The 26067-nt window shown below is 50.3% G+C and overlaps 1 long non-coding RNA gene across 3 annotated transcripts in view; it reads left to right on the top strand.

Annotated features, from left to right (window-relative positions):
• The window catches only part of LOC122227644, a 42000-nt gene that overhangs the window by 2083 nt on the left and 13850 nt on the right, over nucleotides 1–26067 (top strand). For 2 of the 3 annotated variants that reach the window (XR_006206174.1, XR_006206175.1), the window contains exons 2-3: nucleotides 9401–9679; nucleotides 25283–25351. This is a non-coding gene — a long non-coding RNA (uncharacterized LOC122227644). The remainder of the gene's footprint in view (nucleotides 1–9400; nucleotides 9680–25282; nucleotides 25352–26067) is intronic. The other variant, XR_006206176.1, reaches the window with a different exon arrangement.

Raw genomic sequence — 26067 nt, 5'->3', positions numbered from 1 at the left:
AGGAGGGAAGGGTCTTCCAGGCAGGAGGAACAGCATGTGCGGAGGCCCTGAGGGAGGAAGAACAGGATGGCTTCCAGGCTGTTCTGTGTGGTGGAGGGGGGTGGGAAGGAGTGGGGTCTGAGATGAGCTGGAGAGCGGGCAGGGCCGGGCACCTGGAGAGGGGTGCAAGTCCGGTCCTGGAGCAACAGGATTGCGAAGGAGAAGGCACAGTGGCCCTTTTGTGACAGGGGAGGTGGCGTGATCAAAGGGAGGTCCATGTTTCTGAACAGGAAAATGGATTTTTTTCTTCTTCCCCAACAGTCTTACAGCATCTAAAAATAAAGCAGACATGGAGAGGACTTCCCGGTAGTGGCATCATCACGCTGGATCTCAAATGTGGATAAGAGGGGGCCCAAGTGGACCAGGAGGCGAAGCCAGCCTCACCGCATCCAGGGGAGGACTGAGGGTCAGGACCCTGGGCTCCAGGCGGCTGCTCGTGGAGGGTCTTTTTACTATAGGTTGCCTCAGTCTACCCATCTGTGATATGAGGAGAGCTGGTCTTGACTCCCTCCTAGGGACCCTGAGAAAAGCTACTGTGAACTCCTTGCCAGAAAAGAGGTTTGCAGGTGCCACACAGTCAAGGTTTGCCCCATCGCTTCTAGTCCTAAACAGCCACAAATCTACTCTCTGTCTCTGTTTTCTCTATTCTGGACGTTTCACATAAATGGGTCATACAGCATGTGGCCTTTTGTGTCTGGCTTCTTTCGCTTAGCGTAATGTTTTCAAGGTTCATCCACGTTGTAGCATGGGTCAGTCCTTTGTTCCTTTTTGTAGCCAATTATGTTCCATTAGATGATATACCACATTTTGTTTGTCCATTCGTCAGTTGATGGACATTTGGGTTCTTTCTCCCTTTTAGTTATTATGAATAATGCTGCTGTGAATATTTGTGTACAAATTTTTGTGTGGACATAAGTTTTCATTTCTGTCGAGTTTGTTATACCTAGGAACAGAATTGCTGGGTCATAGGACAATAGTTTAAACTTTTGAGATTCTCTTCTAGAGTGGTCGCATCATTTTACATTCCCATGAGCAGTGTTTGAGATTTCCAATTTTTCCATATCCTCATCAGCGCTTGTCATTATCTGCCTGTTTGGTAATAGCTGTCCTAGTGGGTGTGAAATGCCATCACACTGAAGTTTTGGTTTGCATTTCCATGATGACTAATATCGTTGATCATATTTTCAAGTGTTTTTGGACATTTGTATGTTTTCTTTGGAGAAATGACTATTCAGATCCTTTGCCTATATTAATGAGTCTGTAGATCAGTTTGGGAGATATTGCCATCTTAATAATATTAAGTTTTATAGTCCATAAACATACCATGTCTTGTGTTTTTCTTAGGTTTTCTCTAATTTTTTCTATTCTTTATTTTATTTTATTTTATTTTATTTTATTTTATTTTATTTTATTTTATTCTTATTTATTTATTTACACCCAAGTTAGCATATAGTGCGATAATGATTTCAGGAGTAGAATATATATCTATATCTATATCTATATCTATCTATGTATATATATGATCATATCATCTGTAAATAGAGGTATTTTGCTTCTTTCTTTTCCTTGTCTAAGTGCCCTGGCTGGGACCTCCAGCACACTGTTGAATAGAAGTGGTGAGAGTGAATATCTTTGTCTTGCTCCCAATTTTAGGAGACTAGGAATCTGGTATTTCACCATTAAATATGATATTAATTGTGGAGTTTTCATAGATGCCCTTCATCGAGTTGAAAGATTTCCTTCTATTCCTAGTTTGTTGAGTGTTTTTTTTTTTTTTTTTTAATCACGAGAGGGTGTTGGATTTTGTCAAGTGCCTTTTCTGTGTTTATTGAAGTAATAATGTGACTTTACAAACTTCTATTGATATGATGTATGACATTAATTGATTTTCAGATGTTTTTAAAAAAATTTTTAAATGTTTATTTTTGAGAGAGAGAGAGAGAGCACGAGCGCAAGTGGGGGAGGGGCAGAGAGAGAGGGAGACACAGAATCCCAAGCAGGCTCCAGGCTCTGAGCTGTCAGCATAGAGCCTGATGCAGGGCTCAAACTCACAAACTGTGAGATCATGACCTGAGCCAAAGTCAGAGGCTTAACTGAGCCATCCAGGTACCCCTGATTTTTAGATGTTAAACCAATCTTGCACTCCTGGGTTACGTCATCTCACTTAATCATGGTGTATAATTCTTTTTACACATTGATGGATTTGGTTTGCTAGCATTTTATTGAGGATTTTGCATTTATATTCAGAGAATGTATTTGGTCTATAATCTTGTGATTTCTCTTTCTGCTTTGGTAATACTGGGGTTGTCTTTATTTCTTCTTTTTTGAAAGATAGTTTTTCTGGATATAGGGCTTTTGACTGGCAGTATTTTTAAGCACTTTAAATATGTTTTCCCAACTGCCTTCTAGCCCCATTGTTTCTGTTGAGAAGTCAGTCTTAATCTTACTGAGTTCCCTTGTAAGTGATCACTTTTCTCTCACTGTCTTGGAGATTTCCTCCTCTTTGATTTTCAGCATTTTTTCCTACTTTGCATTTATCCTTCTTGGAGTTTTTTGAACTTCTTGAATCTACAGGTTAAAGTTTTTCATACTTTGGGATGTTTTCAGCCATTACTTGAATTTTTTTCTGCTCATGTCTTTGTCTCTTCTGTTTCTGGTACTCCCATTATACACGCATTGGTGGACTTAATAGAGTTCCCCATTTCCCTAAAGCTCGTCTTCTTTTGTGCTTTTTTTCTGTCTGTTCTTTGGATTGCATTATCTCTATCAATATATCTTCAAGTCTGCTAGTTATTTCTTCTGCCAGTTCAAATCAACTGTTGAGCCCTTCTAGTGAAATTTTCATTTTGATTATTGTACTTTTCAGCTCCAGAATTTCCATTAAAAAATAATTCTGCCCCTTTTTTTATGCTCTCTATTTGATGAGACAGTGTCACCATATCTTCTTTTAGTTCTTTAAGCATGGCTTTCTCTAGTTATTTGAAAATATTTATAATAGCTACTTAGAATTCTTTATTAAATCTGACATCTGGTTACTCTCACAGACAGTTTGTTTTCTTGTGTGTGGGCCAAAATCTCTTGTTTCTATGTATAACTTGTAAATTTTTTTGATGGAAATTGAACTTCTTAAATAATATATGATAACAATTCCAGTCTCCTTTGAGGATATAATTTTTGAGGTCATTGTTCGAGATTTTGTTCTGATCCGAAGAGGGCTCTTTTTATCTGTCTCCTTCCATGGTTCTCTCTGATAAACTGGTCAGTTTATGGTATCACTGAAATGTCAAATGAACCCACTGGTCTCCTCTTGTGTTTTTCACAGCAATCTCTATTGGTTTTGATAGCGTACTTAAACTTTATCTTCCCCAGGCCGTGTTTGCAAACGAATTCAGTGCTTCTGAGATAAGTTTTGCAACTATTTGTGGTCTGTTTCTCCCTTTGGGCAAGGTCTCTGAGCCAGGTCTCTGGAACTTAGTGTGGAAATAGTGGCACTCTCCTCTCGTGAGTGACATCCCTCCTTTAGGAGCTGGGCACTTGATGGAGTAGGGGCTGGCTGTGGCCTCTGGTCTTCTCAGTTTGCTTCTCCTGGCATGGAAATTCTGCTTTATGAATGAGCCAAGATGAGGGTGATTAGGGCCCCAGCATGCAGGGCACAAGGCAGAGCTCTGATCCCCCTGGTGGGGGCTGGGAAGAAGAGGGGAGCCCCCACCTCTTAGCTGCACGCACCTAGACTTAGTCTCTGCAACAGTAAGCTGAGGCAGGATGAGATATACTGATATTCTGCCCTTCCTGGAAGATACTGTGGGTCTCCCACCAGAAGCTGGGACAGAGAGAGCCCTGTGCTATTGACTACACCCATCTGGAGTGGCGTTTTCATAATGCTGAGCTGAGAGAGAAGGAGGAAGCAGATCATAGTTCAAATGCTGCAGACTCTTGCTGCTTTTATAGAGTTTTATTAGGTTTTCTTAAATGAATGTTTCTTCATTTGCTGTGTGCCCTTAGGACCATTTCCACAGACTTTAAATGGTTGTTTTAAAATAATTTTCAGCAGTTTCCCTGGGAAACATATCTGCAGAGCTCTTCACATTGCCATGCCAGAGTGGAAGCCCAGCTATCTGATCCTTTGCTACATAAATTGAGGATTTAGCTCTCTTTGCTCCCTGCCCCACGACCTTGCTCTTCTGGTCTCCTATGCCCCCCATAATGCTATCACTGTCCCCCTTTTCTGTGCAAGTTTTTGTTTTCCCTGGAGTTACCAATTGTCTTTTAAAAAAAATCTTTATTTGCTTGTACTCATAACTAAGTAAACTCCAAACTCTTGGCCAATAATGTGAATCTCCTCTGGACACATTTGAATGCATCAATTTCCTATCAGTTTCGTCTCCTGAAGAAGTCTTCCAGAACCTGTGACCTGCTTCCCCTGGGCGGGTTGCTTTCTGCACCTGTTGTACGGGCGTCATCCTCGGATCCTTTGCTATCAGTCCAGAGGATTCCTCTGTCTCTCTCTTGTGTTGGATCTCACCTCCCTGTATTTCATGTCTTCTTTTCTCTTGGTTGATTCCTTGGTTTCGGTGGAGCACATCCACCAGTAGCTCCTGGCAAAAGATCCATGGAATGTTAAGTTTTGGAGATTTTGGACATCTGAAAATGGCTTCATTCTACCCTCCTCCTTGATTGGCTGTTAGGCTAGGTATAGAATTGCAGGTTGGAAATTATTTTTCTCTAGAACATTTGAAGGTTTTGCTCTATTGCCTGTTCCAGGAGGAGGACACTGTTCTCATTCCTTATCTTTTCAATCTGGAATCTTAGAGAATCTTCCCTGAGGTCCCAGGATAGTGACATTTCATGATGAGATGCCTTGGTGTGGGTCTATTTTTATTTATTGCACTGGAACCTCTGTGATGTGAGTCCTTGAAATTTAGAAAGATTTTTTTGATCTGTCAAATTTTCTCAATCTATTTTATTGATGATTCCTACACATTGTCTCTCCTACACATTTTTCTATTCTTTATAGAATTGTTATTATTTGAAGATGGAACTCCTGGACAAGTTCTCCAATTTTCTTTTATTTTCTCTCCTTTTTTTTCCCTTATCTGTCACTCTGGAAAAGATAAATCTTATTTTCCAATTTTTCCTTTTTCCATTATACTTTTCATTGTGAAAAGCTTTTTTATTTCATGCTTTGTCTCTCTCTCTCTTTTTCAAAATGAGAATCCTAGTTTAATTCCACCTATGCATGTCTCATGATGATATTAAGACAGGTTTTTTCAAGTTGGTGTTTTCTGTTTGTTTATTTTTATCTTTCAGGTTAAAGGCATTCTTCAGATGCCTGGCAAACCTTTGGTATCTGTGCATATTTAAAAATAGTAAAGTAGGAGCTGATTGGAAGCTCTGAGTACGTGGGTAGGTCTTGTGGACTGTGGGCTTCCTCGCAGGGTGATCTGTCAGTGCTATTTGGTTGGAAAACCTCCACTGTTGGCATCTAGGGTTGATCTGGGTCTTTTCTGCTTGGTGCATCATGTTTCCCAGAAAAAGTTCTTCTGGTTGTCTGCCTAGAGGGTGTGAGTGTGTCAGCAGAGTGGTACAAGAGGGTTAGGTCTTGACATCTAGCCTGCTCGTATATGCGGAACCTCCGTGTCGTCAGGAGAGTACCATCCTGTACGCTGTACCTGGTGTCCCTCAGTCTGTAGGTGTCTGGGGTCCGGGGTGATAGCAGCTTCTTAAACAGCCTTTTGAGGAATCTTTATTTGAACTGCTCTTTACCCCAACTTCCAGAGGCACCTATGTGGTTAATCCCTGAGTCTTCGGGGGATTTTTTTTTCTTCCTGATTCCTTTTCCTCAATTGCCCATTCATTTTTCAGCTCCTAAAATTTTGTTGCCGTTGTCCCCTCCCCCATTCTCCCCATCCTGTGGGCTCATATCTTCAAGCATTTAAAGAAGCCTCTTTGCTATTGTTTCAGCATTCAAGGGGTGGGGGGAACCAAGATGTTTGTGTGTGTTCCGTTTGCCATCTATACCTGGACGTCCTCAGGTCTCGCCCGAGAGAGTCCTGCAAGATCCAGCTCCAATGATGCCACCTCAGGGAAGCCCCCCAGGACTGCCCAGGGCAGAGTCAGGTGCTCCTTGCCTGCTTTGTCAGAGTTATATAGACCCTGGGGGTCGGGTTGTGCTTAAAACAGGGGCCTGAACTGGACGTCAAGCTCTGCCACTCACTAGCTGTGTGACATGGCCAAGTTTCTCAACTCTCTGGGCCTCAATTCCTTTATCTACAAAATGGGGAGAAAAATCGTCCTCCATCCCACGAGGATTCAATGAGTCAATGAAATCGCTTTACATTGCCTGGCACAGAGAAGGCACGTGATAGAAATTGCTATTCTTATGAGCCAGGCATCCCCGGCCCTGGCCCACCAGTTCCGCACCCCACCAACAGCAGGTGCCTCCCCCTGACTTCCTCCTGGTGCCCAGGGCAGCCAGCTGAGTCCCTGGCCCCCCAGCTTGGCCCTCTGCCATTTAGGCAGATTCGCCTGTCTACACTCAGTGTTGGCCTCCAAACGGCCTGGCCCTGGCGCATTGAGAAGTTACCTGCTGGCCAAGCTGGGGACAGTCATCACTGGGGCCACTGAGGCCTTTCCTGGCATAGCAGCAGGGCAGAGGGCAGCAGATGAGTGGCATCTGGGATGCCCCCAGGACCACAGCTGCCGCAGGAGCCGAGGCGGGCAGGGCTGCCGGGGCACGTGCATAAGGGAGAGGAGGAAGGCATCTTTATTTTTGTTGTGCTTTTAAAAAGCCAGAAAGAGTTTGTCTCTAATCAAGGCCTACAGATTTCACACGCCAGTCTTCTTTGGCAGGTTTTCAACTCCACACTAAGCTAAGATCCTTAACTTCTGAGGAGGAGATCCTACAATTCCTTTCTTGAAGCCTTGAGATATGGGGCTGGGGGCCTTGCCTGGGCACTCTGTGACCGAGTAGGCATTTTCAGTAGAACTTCTGTCCTGTATTATAATTAACTGTTAAATGCCTGACTTTCCTCCAAGAAGATGTCAGGGTCAGGTCTGTTCAACTTTGTGCCCCTTTTGCGTCCGGTGCAACGCTTACCACATAAGAATAATTATTATAGTTATCTTTTAAAAAATATTTATTTATTTTTGGGAGAGGCAGAGAGAGGGGGTACAGAGGAGCCGAAGTGGGCTCTGTGCTCACAGGCCAACAGCAGCAAACCTGACGCAGGGCTCGAACTCACAAACTGCAAGATCATGACCTGAGCCGAAGTCGGATGCTCAACCAACTGAGCCACCCAGACGCCCCTATATTTCTCTTTTAACGACCAGTTACACCGATCCTGAAGTACGTTCTACTACTCTGCCCACTTTTGGATGAGGAGACAAGCTCAGAGAGGGTAGGGGGCCCCAGACTGGTCACACACTTCCCAGGGGGCGCTGCTGAGATCCGACCCCTCCAAGCCCTGCCTCCCGAACTGTTTCGCATGCCCTTTGCCATATCGCGCAGGACTTAGTTGAATGGCTGACAGTGATGATGTGCAGTGATGGGTGCATGTGTCAACAGTAAAGGGTTTGAGCAGCTAGCCTCTGCCAGCTGCTGGGTCTGTCGGGGACGGGACAGGAGAGGGTGACCTGGGGCCAGCCCGTGAAATGGCTGGAGTGGACTTGGAGATCTACCAGAGATGGAGACGTTCCGGTGGGGACCAGAGCTGCCCAGGTTGTCTGCAGCCTCCCCCTTGAATGGGGTAGAATCTGGTCCCCAGGGCAAGGGGTTCTCCAGGCTCTTTTGGAGCCTTTCCCACAGTGGGGAAGCAGCACCCTTTTCAGGGATGAAGAACCCGGGTTGTTAGGGAACCTCTCCTCCCCACGCCCCACGTCCTTGCTTGGCCCCTTTTTCTCCCCTGGGGGTCCTGTAGAATTAGGTGGAGTCAGTCTGATGCCCCTCTTATGGGCGTTTGTTGAACAAATAATATAAAGTTGCCAGTCCGGTCCTTGGGTTGTTTAATTACGAGCTGAGATTTCTGCCCCCTTATCTCGTTTTCCCTGTCGTTAACATCTTACATGACTGCGATAGGCTTGTCAAACTGAGAGAGACCAACACTGGTACTTGATGATTCACCCAGCCCCGGACTTCCTTAGGGTTTTGCCGGTTTTTCCGCTAATGTCCTTTTGCTGTTCTAGGATCGCACACTGCATGGGCTGTCCCATCTCTTCCACATCCTCTGGTCTGTGACAGTTTCTCAGCCTTTCCTTGCTTTTTGTGACCTTGAAAGTGTTGAGAAGTAATGGCCAGATGCTTTGTAAAACGCCCCCTAATTTGGGTTTGTCTGCTGTTCTCATGACGAGGCTGAAGTTATGGGGTTCTGGAAAGCATACACAGAGAAGTGCCCTTCTCTGTCCCATCACATTGGGGCGCACGACATCACCGGTGATGTGAACCTTGACTATCAGGTTAAGGTGGCGTTGGCCAGGGCACTCTCCTGTGAAAGTAAGGAGCTGACAGTTAAATGCCTGATTATGTACTGACCACTCTCATGAGTGTTAATTCATTTAATTCTCACACCACCCCAGGAGGGAGATTCTCTTATTCTGCCTGTCTTAAGATGAGGAAACGGAGGCACAGAGTTAAAGTAACCTATGCAAGGTGAATCTTGATCCCAGCAACCTGGTGATAGAGCCCATGTTTTAACCACTCCTTAGCGTGTCCCACTGAGCACCTCCACTGGCCATGTGGATTCCTGCAATGACCTCTTCTTGTTTTCCTTCTGATCTCATCTACTGCCCCTCGTCCCTCTATCACCCTGGTCCAGTCACACCGGCCTTGCTTCTTCATGAACATGCCAGGCACACTCCCACCCCAGGACCTTTGCACATGCTTCCCCCATTTCTTTTTATTATATTTTTTAAAATGTTTATTTATTTTTGAGAGAGAGAGAGCATGTGAGCAGGGGAGGGGCCAAGAGAGAGGGAGATAGAGGATCCCAAGCAGGCTCCATACTGACAGCTGAGAGCCCGATGCGGGGCCCAAACCCATGAACCGTGAGATCATGACCTGAGTCGAAGCTGGACGCTCAACCAACTGAGTCCCCCAGGTGCCCCCTTCCCTGTTTTCAAGAATGCTGTGTTAGGCGGCTTGCCTGATCTGCATCCTCTCCTTTGTCTTGTTAGTGAGGCCTTCCCTGATCATATTTAAATGTAACCCTCACCCTCCAGCACTCTATAGCCCCCACTTTACTTTTTCTACAGTGCCTACCAGCATCTGATATTCTCTTTCTTTTACTTATCAATTGGTTGATTATCTCTCTCCCTCAACTAGGATGTGAGCCCCATGAGGAGAGGTTTTGGTCTGTCTTGTTCACAGGTGTGTCCTCAGTGCCTAGAACAGTATCTGGCACAGAGCACCTGCTCTGTGAACATCTGTGCACGAACGCCCCAAGCTTGCTGGGATCCAGGACTCCTCCATCATTACATCCTTGATGAGAATGTCCAAAGAAAGAATCGGAGAGCCAGCGATCAGAGACTTCCTGCAGGCTGACATTGACTCATTTACCAGCACCCCTTGAACTGGGTCATTTGATTATAGATCTACTGAATCACCCAGTCCCTCAGCCCTGACATGTAAGCTCCCAGAGGAAAGGAGGTAGGTCTGTTTTGTTTGCTCTTGGAAACAAAATATATTTAATGCATTGCCTTGTACACACTAAGTGCTCAATAGATGTTTGTTGGAAAAAAAAAAAAATCGAAAAGAGCCAGCAGTGAAATGGTCTCCTCTGAAGTGATCTATAAACTGTCTTGTTTCCTTATGGTGCTTACAATTCCCACAGACCCTTTCTCAAGGGCAGCACCGACAGGAGGGGGATAACCTTGGCCTTGGGAACGTGCATTTAACAAACTTTCACATACACACACACACACACACTCTTTCTCTCTCTCTCTCTCTCTCTCTCTCTCTCAGATCGATCGTGGTGGGGAAATTTGTTTACGTAAAAATATCTTAGTGGCCTGATTGGTCTGAAAGGAAACCAGGTGATGTTCTCCAGGGACAGCAGGGAAAATATCGTGCGGGTGGATGTGTTTGTACCCAGAGAGTTTGCTGCTATCAGAGGCTCTGGGGAGGCTGGAGTAAGGCTGTGAGGGGGGAGCAGAAAAACAGAGAGGTTCCCTCTCCCCTTCCGTGGAAAACTGGGGCTCCAGGCACCTTTAAGAAATGAGATCTGTTAGGTGTCTCCTTCTCCCCAGCCCTCACCTGCCCTACCCTCTCCAGGTTTGGGGCCTGCTGGCTTCTGAAGTAGAGGTGATCCAGCCCTGAGACCATGGGGTGGACGACGTGACCTCTCAGACACCTGCCGCATGTCCTTCCTTCCCCGAGTCCCTTCTGGTTCCTTGAGCCCCGGGCCAGGTGCTGCAGGAGGGCTGCCTGGCAGGCCCCGTGCCACCGTGGGAGTCGTGAGCCTGGCCAGTGAGGCAGGGGCAGGGGTCCTGGGAGGAGGGTGGGGAGGAGCCACGAGAGATGCCTTCCCCACTTGCACGTGTCGGCCTCAGCTCTGGAAATGAAAAGCCTTTTAATTTCATCGTCTGCTTCTCTGTTTTTTTCCTCTGTGAGGCTGTCTGGTGCCAGGAGGCCCTTGGCCACAGGATGCATGTTTAACTAATCCAATAAAGCCTTTATTTGGCCGGCTGCTTGCTCCCGGGAGCTCCCAGGCCTGGGAGACGTTACCTCATTCATGCTTCTCACCTGTGCACAGGGTGGGGCGGGGTGGGGACCAGGAGCTGGTGAGTGGCCATGAGGGGTGGACACCAGGGAGGCCTGTGCTGCCCACGAGGGGTGACAGATAGTGCCTGGGGCAGTGTCTTGAGACCTGAGAGCCGGTCTCAGCCCTGCCGCCCCTTGTCCGCTGGACCTCAATCATCCCTGGGTGTACTCATTTTAGTTTTCCTTTCCTTCCTGAAATAGCAGGATTAGACCAGGTCATTTCCCCACGAGGAATGGGCCTTTGGAAGTTTCACCTTGGATGGATGGCTCTGGCCCTTGGTCACTATCACCCTGAACTTTTTGTCGTTTTTTTTTTTTTTTTTTTAAAGATGGCAGGCTTGTTTCTGCCTCAGGACCTTGGCACTGGCTTTTCTTTTTGCACGAATATCCTGCTCCTAGAATCATGTGTACATAGGTGGCCCTTGGCAATTCAGGGGTGAGCTCAGAGGTTGCTTCCTCAGACAGCCTTCTCTGGCCAGCCTGGCTAATGATGCTCTGCACTGGACCACCCCTCATGACCTCGCTCCTCCTACAGTCTTTGAGGCTCCTCCTTGCCCCCCTTTCGGGTGCCACAGAGCCCAGTTTGAAAACCACTTGGACTTAATTATCTCTGTGGCTCCTGGCAGGTCTGACAATCCATAACCAACTCTGTCCAAACACTGTGGTACAGCCAAGCGGTGCTGCGGTTTCAGAGAGATGCAGAGTGAGCAGTGGTTCCGGTCATCTCCGACGGGGTGGCCCTTGACGCTGGCATGGAGATTCAGAGAGGTGCAGAGAGCCTCTGAGGAGGACACGGAGGGCTGGGAATGGGGGCTGGGCCTTTTCCAACAATGGGGAGTCAGCCCGCCTGGCAGAGGTCGGGACCGTAAGTGGGAAATGCTGGATGTGGCCAGGTGTCAGGGGGCCTCGAACGCTCAGGTGAAGTGGCCGTGCCACTTGGTGTGGGAGCGGGACGGCAGCTTTGGGCAGGACAGCAGGATGGTCGCGGCCTTGCCTGTGAGCCGCAGAACTGAGAGGGTAGAAGTGGAGGTGGAGACACGGGGAAGGCCGACGGTCCGGAGTCACGGGGCCTGGACCATGGCGGTGGGGGTGGAGTGAGGATGGGGTCAGGGAACTAAGGGTGGGGATGACAGGCAGTGAGCAGCGTGGTGGGAAAGGAAGAGGGAACAGACTGAGGCAGTCTGAGGTTTCCCACCAGCTTGCGGGGATGACGCTGTTGTTCAGGCATCTGGACTGGGTGACTGTGTCGGCAGGGGTGGTGGGGAGGACTGGCTTGTGGACTACCGTTCCCCCCACCCCCATCCTTTCACCGCACCCCTCCCAAAGCCAGGAGCGGAAGGCTTCTCCACTCAGCTGCCCCCCCCACCCCCCACCTCAGACTGCCTGGGCAGAGAGGAGCGTTTGGGCTGCCCTTCAGCTTGGCCTCTCCTGGAAGGCCCAGGATTAATGTGCTGATGGTCACCCAGGGGCCTTGGCAGAGAGTAGAGATGACTCAGCATCGACTCATCCCCACTGCAGAGAACAGGGTACACCATGGAAAGTGCTGGGAGCACTGGGCCAGGGGAGCTGCCTTTGACTGTGAGGGCTGGCACGTACCCACACGTCTGGGGTGGTCTGCACTTTGGGTTGGAGGACAAGGTCAATCTCCTCAACCCCTAGGCTCGTCCCAGCCCCTCTCCTCCAGCACGAGCCTTGAGTGCTCTACGGTCCTCACAGTTCAGACAGAAAACCAGGTCCTGGGAAGAATCTACTCACGAGGGAGATAAGAACTTAAGGACATGTTTATTCAGGGGCGTGTTTTAGAGTTTGGGGGAGCTGCCTGCAGAGTGTGCCAAGACAGCCAGAAGTGAAGGGTATCCTTTGGATATCTAGAGTGTGTTCTAGGCCTTGGGGAAAGTATTCTGGAATTCAAGGACAGATTTTGGAATTTCAGGCTCGTTCTGGATCTCTGGGCTCTGTTTCAGAATCTCAGGGATGCTTGAGGAGCCTAGGGTGTATTCTGGAATTCCAGGGAAGGTTTCAGAACCCTGGGGGCCCCCTGGAGACCTGGGCTGGTTCCTCATCCTTCACCTCCTAGACCTATCTTGTCTGCTGTGATGTGCCGGGACACATGGTTGCAGGGAGGCTGTTGCTACGGCAACAGTAACCATGGGGTGTATCAACTCCCAGGATTTACTCTGAGCCTGTGACATTTTAGCTGGTGGAGAACCGCGGTGAGCTCCCGAGTGCCTGATGAGCAGAGATTCCTGCCAACCCTGTCTTTGTGCCTCCCTTCCCCCCAGCCTCAGATAACCTCCTGCAGGGCCCAGGGATCTGGCTGCCCGACACTCCCTTGGGCAAATGAATATTCAAAGGCAGCCAGAAAGTGTATTCAAATCTTATAAACTTCCGCCTGCCTTGATCCATTTAAATGTATCAGTATCTTCTGTTTTGCCCCATTTATCTGCCAGGAAAATGAAGGGTAATTCCAGGAGCTGAGAATAAGTGCTTTTCCCAAGTCGCTTTAACCTCCTAAGTGGGGTAAGAGAGGGGTGGGGCTGGGCTCTTCACTCTAGAGATTAGGCTCCTCTGACAAGTCTCACAGAGTCCTAGAATCCTGGAACGCATCCACTGAAACTGTAGTCTAGGGAGGGGGAGTGACAGCAGATAAGTGGCAGAGGCAGGCCGACACCTGCCTCTCCTTCCTGGTGGCTGTGTTCTTAACCTGTAGCGCACACCCCCTGCTGCCAGCTCCCCCCACCCCCTGGGCTACATGAGTAGGCTTTCTTGCCTGAGTCCCTGCTTCTGTCTCCAAAATCACAGACTGTCATGTGTGGAGGACTCTTGAGAATCACCTGGGCTCTACAGGTGGGGAAACTGAGGCCCAGAGACATCCCTCAGATGGTTGGTTAGTGGTGGAAAAGGGATCTGAATTTCAGGCTCCTAGTTCCCAGCCCAGAGCTCTTGCTGTCACACTCATCTCTTGTACCTCATACAATTCGCCTGTCCACCCATCCATCCATCATCCATCCATCCATCCATCCATCCATCCATCCATCCACCCAAGCATCCATCCATCCATCCACCCAAGCATCCATCCATCCATCCATCCATCTATCCATCCGTTCATCATCCATCCATCTATCCATCATCCATCCATGATCCATCCATCCACCATCATCCATCCATCATCCATCCATCCATCCATCCATCCACCACCAATCCACCATCCATCCGCCATCCATCCATCATCCTTCATCCATCCATCCCTCCATCTATTCATCATCCAAAGATCTATCCATCATCCATCCATCCATGATCCATCCATCCATCCATTCATCATCCATCCACCATCTATCCATTCATCATCCATCCATCATCCATCCATCATCCATCCATTCACCATCCATCCATCCATCCATGATCCATCCATCCATCCATCCATCCATCCATTCATCATCCAAATATCTATCCATCATCCATCCATCCATGATCCATCCATCCATCCATTCATCATCCATCCACCATCTATCCATTCATCATCCATCCATCATCCATCCATCATCCATCCATCCACCATCCATCCACCATCTATCCATTCATCATCCATCCATCATCCATCCATCATCCATCCATCCACCATCCATCCATCATCCGTCATCCATCCATCCATCTATTCATCATCCAAATATCTATCCATCATCCATCCATCCATGATCCATCCATCTATCCATTCATCATCTATCCATCCATCATCCATCCATCATCCATCCATTCACCATCCATCCATCCATCCATGATCCATCCATCCATCCATCATACATCCATCCATTATGCATGCATCCATCCATCCATCATGCATCCATCCATTATGCATCCATGCATTCATGTATCTGTATCCATCCATTCAGCCAATCGGAAATATATTAAGTATCTGCTGAATGCCCTGCACCACCTTGGGCTGAACATGATAGGAAGTTCATGGTTGGGCCACCTGGTCTACCCCACCTCATTCATATCCCCTTCAGCCAAGCAGATATTCTCCTCTTCAGACCAATTCTTGCCCATCCCCACCTCCACCCTTAATGTCAACACTCCAAGCTCCTAGTTTCTGCCTTTTTGCTCATGATGTCCCCCTGCCTGGAATGGCCTCATAACTCACAATTTATCCAAACCCTATTCATTCTTTAAAGCCCGTGAAAAAGCCCCCCGTCCTCCACAAAGCATTTCCTTGTCTCGAAGGCCATCTGAGCCCTCCTTTCTCCCAGGACTGTTTGAATAGGAACTGCACAAATGAGCCTCTATTTTTTTGCTTTTTGGTTTTGTCCCATGTTACTCCCTGGGAGCAGTCCCCATGCTATTTTATTATTAGTAGTGCTATTGATATATTATGTTTGGGCAATGCCATGATGTAAACAAAATGCCACAAGATGTGGAGTCAGACAGGGGGTCAAGTCTCAGCTCTACAGATGAGATACTGTGTGGCCTTGAGCAAATCACTGAACCTCTCTGAACTGCAGAAATTTGCAATGCAGTTTCATAAGATAATGCCTTTGAATACTCCAAAGTGCTGAATAAACAGAAGTCTTCCTCATTTCAGGATCTATTTAACCCTGTGCTACTTAGGCTTGTAGTCTTGACTAATTACCAATAGCCTGAGGCACAGAACCCCCCTCTCTTATTCCTTACACCCTGGGAGGTGGGGAGGCTTTGCTTCTGGGCAATCTCCCAAGAGGGGTCTTGCTAATAAGCAAGATTTTTTTTAATGTTTATTTTTGAGAGAGAGAGAGTGGGAGCGGGAGGGGGGACAGAGAGAGAGAGAGAGAGAGAGAGGAGGACAGAGGATCCGAAGTGGGCTATGCTGTAACAGCAAAGAGCCCCACGTGGGGCTCGAAGTCACCAACCGCGAGATCATGACCTGAGCAAGCTTTTCTTTTAATTCTCTTCTTTCCAAGTAAGATCCAAGGCAGTGGTAGGGATAGGTGGAATTTTTTTCTCCCTAGAAGGAGGGTTTCCTGATTGGTGGAGGGTGGGCTGGGGCCTGGACAGGTGTTGGAGTATTTCCCAAGACAACGGGCCCTCTCGCGTCTGGGAAAACAGAAGCACTTGATGGCTTGGCTCGCCCTCTGTGAGCTCCCGACTTTTATCCTCACTTTGCTTCTCTTCCCTGTGGCTTGAACACTCCCAGGGGACCGGTGGGAGGAGGTTGATGCCTTGAGTACCTGTTTACTGTTTACCACCCCCCTCACCCCCTCCCCCCCCCCCCCCCCCCCACCTCGCTGATGGATCTGTGATTTCCAGAGCTGAGATTTGTTCGCATCTCAGTGGCTCCAGGAGAAAAACTCAAAACCCATCTACGTCATGTGTATCAGCCTCAACCATGCATCCACGGTGCCCATTGCACACGCAGGCCCGGGGGTGCACACGCGAAACCACGTATTCACACGGGGCTGGGCCCACTGGGCCCGCGCATGCGTGTTTGCTGCCCTGCCGGCGCGCCACAGGTGTCCGCGTCCCATACCTTTGTGCTCAGCTGCGTGTGCCTCTCCCGCTCATAGCAGGTGTCCATTCAGGTCACCATTACATCACTTGCCCAATTTCCCACAGCTAGGACGTAGGAGGGCTGGAGTGTGAACCCAGGCGGTCAGCTCCACAGTCTCTATTCATCTCCGTTGCACTAACGTGGTAACGCAAGTCTGGTTTTGCGGGCGCCGCAAAGATCAAGCCAATCAGTCCCTCGCCTGGCTCACACGGGAGTGTGAGTGTAGAGATGCCTTGCCCACGGCTGTGAAGACGGGCACGTGGGGGGTTGTGCACGCCTGCCTCGAGCTGCGTCCTCGGGAGCCGCCAGGAGCACTTTGGTACTTTTTCAGGGGCCAGTGCCCTGTGGCTCCTGAGCCCGTCTCTCTGGCACTGGCCACCTTCCACTGCATTTGCTTTTCTTACATCGGGTACCCCGAGTCCCAGCTGGGCCCCACCAGGCAGGGGGAGGAGGATCAGGCCACTCCCTCAGTTCTGGGTCTTGCCAGGTGGTCACGAAGTCCTGAGAGCCCCCACTGCACTATGCTCGTGTCCCTCCTCCCGTCTCCTTTTGTTGAGATCACTTTCGAGGACAAGACGCCTTCCCCATCCCGGACCAGCGTGACGGAGTTAGGGGCCCCCTCCCTGAGCACCTACGGTGTGGCTTGGGATCTCCCTGCGTCCTACGTTTGGCCCTGCCGCTTCTCAGCTGTGTGACCTTACACAAGTTTTTAACCCCTCTGAGCCTCAGCTTCTTCATCTGTAAAATGAGGACAATATTGACACCTGCTGCAGGAGTGAATGGCAAGATTACTTGAGCTCATACATGGGAAGGGCCAGAAGTGCACTTCTCCTTCTGCTACCACCATCCCCTCACTGCTGCACTTGTCAGCCCCCCAGGTGGGTAGCATGTGCTGTCTAAAGGCGGGGACCACAAGTTGTTTCTCCTTCTGTCCTGAGGCCTGGCTTGGTCCCTGGTGCAACATTGATGCTGCCTGGCACTGATTGGATGTCTGAATGAGGGAGCCCGGTCCTCTCCCCAGTGGGACCAGTTGCCCCATGAGTGGGATGAGCCCCGTCTCTCTGTCTTAGGGGGTGGGGTGAGGCCGCCTGCTCTATGCCAGGGATATAAAGTAGGACAGGCCTCCCCAGGGGGGTTGCCGTGGCAACAGGGAAAGTTCTGCTCAGAGGCAGACGTACAGAGGGTTGGCTGGGAGGCATGGCGGTGTTGCTTGCCTAGAGTAAGGAGACGGACTATGGAGATGGCTTTCGAGCCTCAGTGACTCATCTGTACAATGGGGGCTAAGCTTCCAGCTCACGACTAGGGTCATAGGCAAGGGGTCATGGATGTGGAAGGCTGTTGGAAGCTCCAGAGGGGCTGTCCAGCCTTGGCCACTTTATGACCATCTTCCCCAGCAGCATGGACGTGTCACAAGAGGAAGGACATTGCTTTACTCACTGCTGCACCCCCAGCACCTAAAACAGTGCCTGACACATAGTAGCTGCTAATCGGCATTTGCTACCTGAAGAATTATTCAAATAAGAAGTGGGGGGGGGGGCACCTCAAGGTCCCGGCCCAACCCAGCATCTGGAATTCTACCAGGTCCTGATTCTGAGCTGCTTAGAGACTCTACATTAGAGACCCCCCCCCCAACTCCATCTATGACCTACCCCAGATCACCCATGGACCTCTGAGGACCACCTCTCCCCCAGGTGTGAGCTCTGAAGGCACACAGGGGACTAGGGTCCACCTAGCCTCGGGAAAATTGTCCTAGCCCAGGATTCTCAGACTTTGGCTGATGACAGAGGCTTGGGTGGGGATGGGGATATGGGTGTGGGAAGTGATCTTGGTGGCTATAAAGAATACCGGTCCCCAGACCCCTCCCACATCCTATTCAATCAGACTCTCTGGGGTGCCGCCTGGTGTTTGGGATTGTAACAAGTTCCCAGGGGATTCTGGTGACTGGCCAGGTTGGGGACTCCTGCTCAGGACACAGCCTCCTGCAGTTGGAGGGACTTTAAGGGGTCTCCCCAGTCGACCCAGGGTCTGGAGCTTCTTGTACACTTGGGGAGACTGAGGTCCAGAGAGCGGCATGACTTGGCCGGGCCCCCACTCTGGCACTCTTTTGCCCTGGGGCTCAGGGTCCCTACGTGTGCCTCTTTGTCAACTCTCACGGTGTCCGGCCGGCCCGGCTGACTGAGGGCTGACTGGACGGCTCTCACTCATGCATCCTGATCAAGACACAGAGCGGCAGGGAAGGAGCTAAGGGCTACCCTTCCCCCGCCCCCCCCCCTCCCCCCCACCAAAGCCCTGAGTTTGCAGCCTGGCCCTTGTTTGGGGCTTCTTGGGCAAATGCTTTATTTAACCTTTTTGAGTGACCGTCTCTCCCCCTGAAAAATGAGCATAACAGGCCACATTTCACGGGCAGCTGGGTTGGGGAGGCAGTTGCGAGTTTGAACTCCGCAGCCAGGGTGTACTGGTTTGAGTCCCGTCTCCACCGGCTTGGCAGCTGTGTGACCGAGCAACTGACTTTTACCTCTCTGAGCCTTTGTGCCCTCATATATGAAATGAAGGGGAGGAATCCCAGCTTCAAGCAGGTCACCGGGAGGATTAAGTGTGAGGTTGCCCATGAAGCACCTAGTTCGGGCTCAGCTAAAATGAATGCTCTTTTAAAGAAAGGCGGGAAGGTGAGGACCCACGGGCCCAGCCTGCTAGAGAGAAGCCAGAGGACGGGCCGGGAGCTTCGCCTCTGTGTCCGAAGGGCAGCCCGGAGCAGGGGCAGTGGAGGGGAGAGGTGTTTGTTGGAACAGCCAGGGACGCTTCGAGGCCCCCGGTGTCCAGCCATTAGCCGGTTCCTGCTGAGCTGCAGGGCGAGGGAGGCTGGGGAAGTGATGAGCCACGCACAGCTGTGTGGTACTTTCTCCGCTGAAAAGCAGTTTCCAACTCGTTGTCTTAATGTGTCCTCACAATAACCCTGTGATTGTTAGCCCAGTGATCGGGCTTCCTGTTTCAGCCGGGAGATGAGAGCCCAGAGGGGTCAGCCGGCTGGGCCAAGGTCACGCAGCATAGCAGCGGCAGGGACAGGACAGGTGGGGGGTGGGGGCGACTGCGTTTCCAAAGGATGTGACGGCCCTAGGGGCCTCCCTCCTGACTTCTGTCTAGCTTGCCTGCCACTTGCCCCCATGCTCTGGAGCCACAGGTCAGAGTTGGATTCCTGGATCGGCCCTTTCCTAAATGTGTGCCTTAAGGAAGTGACTTAACTCCTGTAAGCCAGGGTTCTTTGTCAGATGGGAAACATAACAGGACCCATTCCATGGAGTTGGTTTTGGGGGAGTAGCCTGGCCAATATTTGTAGAACACGTATGTGCCTGGCACGCGGTAGGCTGGCTGTCTTATGCACAGCTGTGTTGCTCCCTAAAGTCATAGCACCTGTCTGAGCCTCAGTTGTCTCATCTGCCAAATGGGCATTTATTTCGTGCCAGGCATTGTGCTAGGTCCCCGTGAGTCAGGATGTTATTTAACATGAACAGTAACCAATAAAACCAATTTGTCTTAGTCCCATTTTCCAGATAAGGAAACCGAGGTGCAGGGGAAGCAACTTGATGTGTCTGTAGATATTTGGCTAACGACCAAGGTAATCCAGGTCAGACTCAGACCACAGCCCATGGCCCCTACACGTGTCAGCCTTAGGTTTCCGTCCAGGGAATTCTTTAGGGCTTATGCGCTTGCCTGGGATTGTGGAGTCTGGGGACCGGTGTCTGCTCGAGCAGCAGCCTCAGGCTGATACCCCCGCCCCCCAACAAGGCTTCACAGACTGTGATCTCCCTCTGTACCCTGCCTTGGCATGGGGCTCAGGTCCTACCTGGGCCTTCCCAATTCCCCCGGGTCCGGGAGGAGGCTGGCAGGCCCCAGGCCATGTTGGGAAGGCCATTAGCTGGCACTGGAGCCCGAGTGCCGGTAATGACCCTATTTTCACACGGAGGCAGCTCACAGCCTCTCCCCACGCTGGAATCTGCTCCCGGAGCTCCCATTCCGGAAGGAAGCAGCAACAGATTATGTAACTCAGAGCAGGTTATGTAAGGATGTAGCAGGCCCTGGTGGGACTGGGGAACAGGGCAGTGCCCCCAGCCCCCAGCAGAAGTCTCTGGGGGGCAGGACCAGGCTCCTGGCTGTCGCCTTGGGACCGAGACCCTCAGCTAGGCCTGGGCAGGAGAGGGGAGGGCGAGGCCGCCGTATGGAGTGGGACAGCGCTGGTCAGGGAGCCAGCAATCCTAGCTCGGGTCCCAGCTCTGTCATGAATTGGGCAAATCCTTTCCCCTCTCCAGGCCTCAGTTTCCCTTTTTGGAAAACCGAAGAGGGGTGGCTTGGGTAAGCTCTAGGGGCCCTGCGGGTTCTGGGGGTGCTGTGTCTCTGTCACCTTGGAGGCGAGGCCCAGATTTCCAGGTTCTGACGCTCATGCGGTTGCCAGCTGCTTGAGCAGGGCACCGTCTCTCTCTGGGCCCTGACTTGCCTGTCTGTCTGTAGGGAGCCGGGCTCCCCTGTCAGCCTTGTTGGTGCCAGATGGGCCTGCACTTTTGGGGTTCCAGAGGTGGGTGAGAGAGCGGAGCCGGGACATTCCGCCCCTAGTCTCTCCTTCGCTCCCTGATGGAGTCCTTGCAGAGAGCCCCCACATCACCAAACAGTAACAGTCAGGACGAAGACAGCTCCAATGGCCCCGTCAGGCCTGTGCTCAGGCCTTCTGCGTGCGTCGTCCTAACTAGCTCTCACAAGGGCCCTGGGAAGTATGTACCTTTATTACCTCTATATTACCGGTGGGGCCGAGGCTCAGAGGGGGGCAGGTGACCTACCCAAACTCACACAGCCCGTCAGCGGCCAGGCCAGGATGTGACTCCAGGTACATCCGACTTTAGCGCCCATGATTCTGCACAATGCGGGCCTGCTCCTCTCTGGAGACCGGAGAACTGGGTACGGCCAGATGGTGTAAACAGCCCTGTTCCGTGGTCTAGGCTCTGAGGAATGTCCGTCCCCCTCACTAGCCACCCCCGGGCCTCTCTGGACTCTCCACCCCCCCTTGTTCCTTTTGTGCCACCCACGGCGTCCACGATGGCATCTGGGAAGTGGGCAGTGCAGGCTGTGTGGGCACACGGGCACTTGTATTTTTAAACCCTGGCTCTGGCCAAGCTCTGAAGTCAATTCAGACAGGGCCAGGGGTTTTTCTGTGGCTACTGTTGACCCTGAGTGGGAGGGCTGGGGGGCATCACTGGCATCAGGAGGCACCCTGCTGGTCAGCGGGACTGTTATCAGCCGGGGAGACGCTCAGCGCCGGCTGGGGTCTGTGCCCCTTGGACCCTGGGAGCCCCGGGGCCTGAGCGAAGAGCATGACAGCAGGGGGCAGGTCGGAGGCTTGGAAGGAGGAACCTGGAGAGAGCAGGGGAGGAGGGAGGAGGTGGAATGAAGGTTGAAGGGGCTGCAGAATACGGGCGAGAGGGCCTTTACAAAGCTTAGAGTCCAACCCCCTGACTCTGAGATGGGGAAGCTGAGGTCCCAAGAAGGAGAATGTCCGGGTCACAAAGGGAGTTAGAGGCAGAGCCAGAACTCGAACCCAGAGTGCTTGACCCCCAGGCAAGAGCAATTTTGGACTAGCTTCTCATCTGGGCTCCCAGGGAAGTCCTACTCACGGAGGCTCTGCTCCCAGGTAGGGGAGTTTTATCTGCCTGTAGGCAGGCTGGGGAGGAGGAGGCCCCTCCTGTGCCCACCAATGCCACCTCGTTGAAGAAGTCAGGGCAGGATTTCATAATCAAGGCCAGATGACAGCGGAAGACGTGACTGGGGAGTGAGAGGACGCTCTATAGCCACTGGGTCCCACCGGGGCTACCCCCAGTCTCTCCCTCCTGGTTCTTGGCATGTTGGCTGCTTTCCTTGCCCTGACTCCGGGCACCAGGAAGGTCCCTGATACCATTACACAGAGCAGGAAATTGAGGGGAGGCCACTTACCCCTCATGACAGAGAAACATGATAAAACTGAGGCATGGAGAGAGGGAAGACACGGCTTTTGCCCCAGGCTTGGATGCTCTCGAGCTGTATGACTTTGTCACAGCACGTTTCTGGGCGTCAGCTTCTTCATTTATCACACGGGGACAATCAGCAGCAGCATTTACCAAGTGCTAATTTTATGCCAAGCTCTGGAGCGATCACTTTCATATGTTATTCTTCTCAACCTTGAGATGGTCCATTTTTCAGATGAGGAAACCGAGGCTCTGCATGGCAGAGCGGGGCTGGGGATACACACAAGCCAGTATTTTCAGCCCTCTTCTCTCACCTCTGCCCAGACCCAGTCCAGGCCCCTCTCCAGATGCCTTCTTGCCCACCCGTGCCTAATCCACTCTCCACACCACTGCCACCAGCGCTGGCCTTTGGAAAACATGAGCAAACTTGGTTATCCGCTCCCCAGCTGGAATCTTCATGGATCTGCACTGCCTCTGGGGAAAGTCCGAATTGCCTAACTTGGCATTCAGGGCCCTTTTGTAAGCCAGCTCCTTGCTCCTCCAGAGTCCCTCTACCCTGGCCACATCATTCTCTGGACAAATTTTCTTCTCCTCCCTCATGCCCTCACTCAGGCAGCTCCCTCTGCCATTTTCACTTTATCATCACACTCCTATTCCTCCCTTGAAACCAGCCCAAAGTCACTGCTTCTGTGAAGATTTCTGTGCCTGTCCCTGGCGGAACATCAGTCCCTCACGATGCTCCCTTGGCCTTGAGAGTGGTTCTCATCACATAGTTTCTTAGGTACTTGCTCATGTGGTACTCTCCCCAACTCACTTCACATCACCCAAAGATCCCCGGGGGGAAAGGAACTAGGTGAGCCTCTCCTGTGTCCCCAGCCCCGAGGCCGAGCAGATGAGTAAGAATGGATCAGGAAGCGGCAGAGAATGGCAGATCAGAAAAAGTTCTCTCTGGGTAGAGGCCACGTCTTGGCCGAACAGCTTTGTCTGCATCCCACTCACGAAGGATGGTTCAGGTTGAGAGCTAACGGCCCGCAGTTAGACAGACCTGGAATTGAGATGTGTGGTTTTGGGTAAGTCACTGAACCTTTCTGAGCCTCTGGTTCCTCATCTGTGAAATGGGCAAACAATATCGTTAAAATGAGGAATCAGTACTCTAGTGCCTGGGAAACTTCTAGAGCAGAGCCTAACCTGCAATAAGGTAGGTGCTCAGTACAAGTTTCTTCTTTATTCCTGCTATCGTCTTCCATCATCATCATCCCCTTCCATCATTATAACCAACGTCATCATCTTCTTCATCCCAACATCATCTTAATCACCTCCATCATTACAACCAACATCATCCCCTTCATCTCCCATCATCATCACCTCCATCATCATCACGTTCAACCCAACATCTCATCATCACCTCTGTCAATATAACCGTCATCATCCCCTTCATCCCAATGTCATCATCATCCTCACCACTGTCATCGTCATATCCATCCCCATTGTCATCATCATCATCACCATCTTCATCATCATTCTTCAAAGCCCTCTTCTTTCCCAGATACCTGCCCCTTGCACTGGAGATGCTGCAAGTATGAGGTGCCAGCCATGTGCCAAGAATTGGGCTAAGTGCCTTCCTTTCATCATTCCATTTAATTTTCACCCTGAAATACAAACGCAAGCAAAAATCACTTCTTTCCTGTGGAGAATCTTCACAGGCACCATATGGGTTGCTACAATGATCCCCGTTTTACAGATAGATAACCTGAGGCTCAGAGAAGTAAAGCAACTTGCCAAGATTATCCACAGCTTGTAAGCAGAGGAGCCTGGTCCAACTTTGGTCAGCTCTTTTAGCAACACCAAGCTGCTTGGGGCTCCTGATTCACTTGCCCTTACGGTTTTCCGCATTTGCTGCTTGTTGCCAGTGCTCCCTGCAAAGGGTCAGTATAAGTTTTCAGCACTTTCCTGGGTTCCCTGGGCCCAGCAGAGAAACAGCAGCATTTTTTTAGTGAGAGTTTTACTCAAAATCTAGAAAAGCAAAATTGGGCATGAGCAAAGATGCCAGGGAGCTGGGTAGAGATTTGTAGGCTCAGAAGCCGGGGTCTTGGGACCTTACCAGCTTGCTCACTCTGGACACACGTCATCATTACTCTGGACTCACAGCCTGGGCCAGGGTGTTCCTGCCTGAGGATCCAGTCCAAAGGAGCCACTCCAGAGAAACTCCACTCCCACCTCAATCTCATTTCCAATCCCCTTCTCATCCTTGTCCTCTTTCCTTCTGGAGAAGCATCACTGGCATCTCTGAAGTTGGAAAAAGATTCCCATGTTGGCTTTTTTTTTTTTTTTTTTTTTTTTTTTTTTTTAGGGTATGTCTGGTGAAGCTCAAAGGGGAAAACGGTAGATTCATTCATTCTTCAGATCTGTATTGAACACCTACTGTGTACCACAACGTACCACATGAGGACCCAGACATGACTCAAACACAGCCCCTGCCCCAGAGGAGCCCCTCTTAGATCGTTACCTCTAATTGTAGCTGAGACCTTTCCCACTGCCCTGCCATTGTTCTGCGAGGGTCCAAGGGTAGGAGCCCATCTTCTATCCCACAGAGATGGACACAGAAGGGCTTTCGGAGGATGTTTGTAGAATGGAACTAAACCGAGCTCAGTGGAAATCAACCTCACCATGTAACTATGACCTGACCCTCTTTCCATGGGTCCGCCCAATGTCTCTATGTGGAGGTACCCTCAATGGGGTTTGACTGGGGAGGTCCAAGGGGGATGGGGGAGGAGAGTGAGAGGTTGGGCATTTTGTATAAATGTGCAAATCCAAAATTCTGTGTGAGAATATGGAGGTCTTTTGTTTCTTTTGCTGACCTTGGTCAGGTTCCTAAAGCTAGTAAGTGGCTGGTTTATTATTCTGTGCCTAACACACAAGGTGCTCAATAAGTGAATGAATGAGTGGATGAATGAATATGTATCTGTATTGTCTCACTTATTTCAGTAGATTTTGCTGATTGGAGGCTCCTCATTGATCGAGAAACATTGGAGGCTTACTCTCTTGGGATTTTGGGTAAGTGACTTATGAGGAACCCTCAAGGCAACAGTGCATAAGTTTTCATGCTTAGAGGAGTAGACCAACTGAAAGGGAAGAGGAGATCAGGGAGTCAACTGTTCATATACTGACTGACCCATCCATTCACCTACCTATCCTGAGTTGGGGCCAGACATTGCAGGTTTTCATCACCAGAGGGGTGGGCCCATCAGATGGGAGAGGTGAGGAGAGTGTCCACATTTCACCCATCCATCCATATACCCACCCACCCATCCATCTATCCACTATTGACCCTTTAATTTGTGTGTTTATGTATCCCTCCATCCATCCCTCCATCCATCCATCCATCCATCCATCCGAGTCACATTGTTCATTGTTGTTGAATGCCAGCCTCAGGACTTTAGACTGAAAACTATCTTCTGTGACAGCTGTCAAGGAGAGGAGGTTAATCTGCATGAACAGCCCCAATGCATGCTGGAAGCTAATTGGGCTTAAGCTGGGATAGTCAGAAAGGGACCTCTGCACACCGTCATGCTAGTTTTAGAGAGAGATGGGAAGCAGATGGGACATAGCAACTCTCATGAGCAAACACCCGGGTTATGCACTTATTAACCAGTTCATACTAACTCTAGAGTATAGGACAGCAGACAGATTGATCTGGATTGGCTCTCAAAAGTTCTTAAAAGGGAGAGTACCTACTTAGGCTTTCTGGCACCACTGTTGGGTTCAGGACT

Source organism: Panthera leo, chromosome C1 (genome assembly GCF_018350215.1).
Source record: "Panthera leo isolate Ple1 chromosome C1, P.leo_Ple1_pat1.1, whole genome shotgun sequence".
Classification (NCBI taxonomy): domain Eukaryota; kingdom Metazoa; phylum Chordata; class Mammalia; order Carnivora; family Felidae; genus Panthera; species Panthera leo.
The sequence above is the reverse complement of the archived record's forward strand: the minus strand, read 5'-3'. Positions and strand labels throughout refer to the sequence as shown.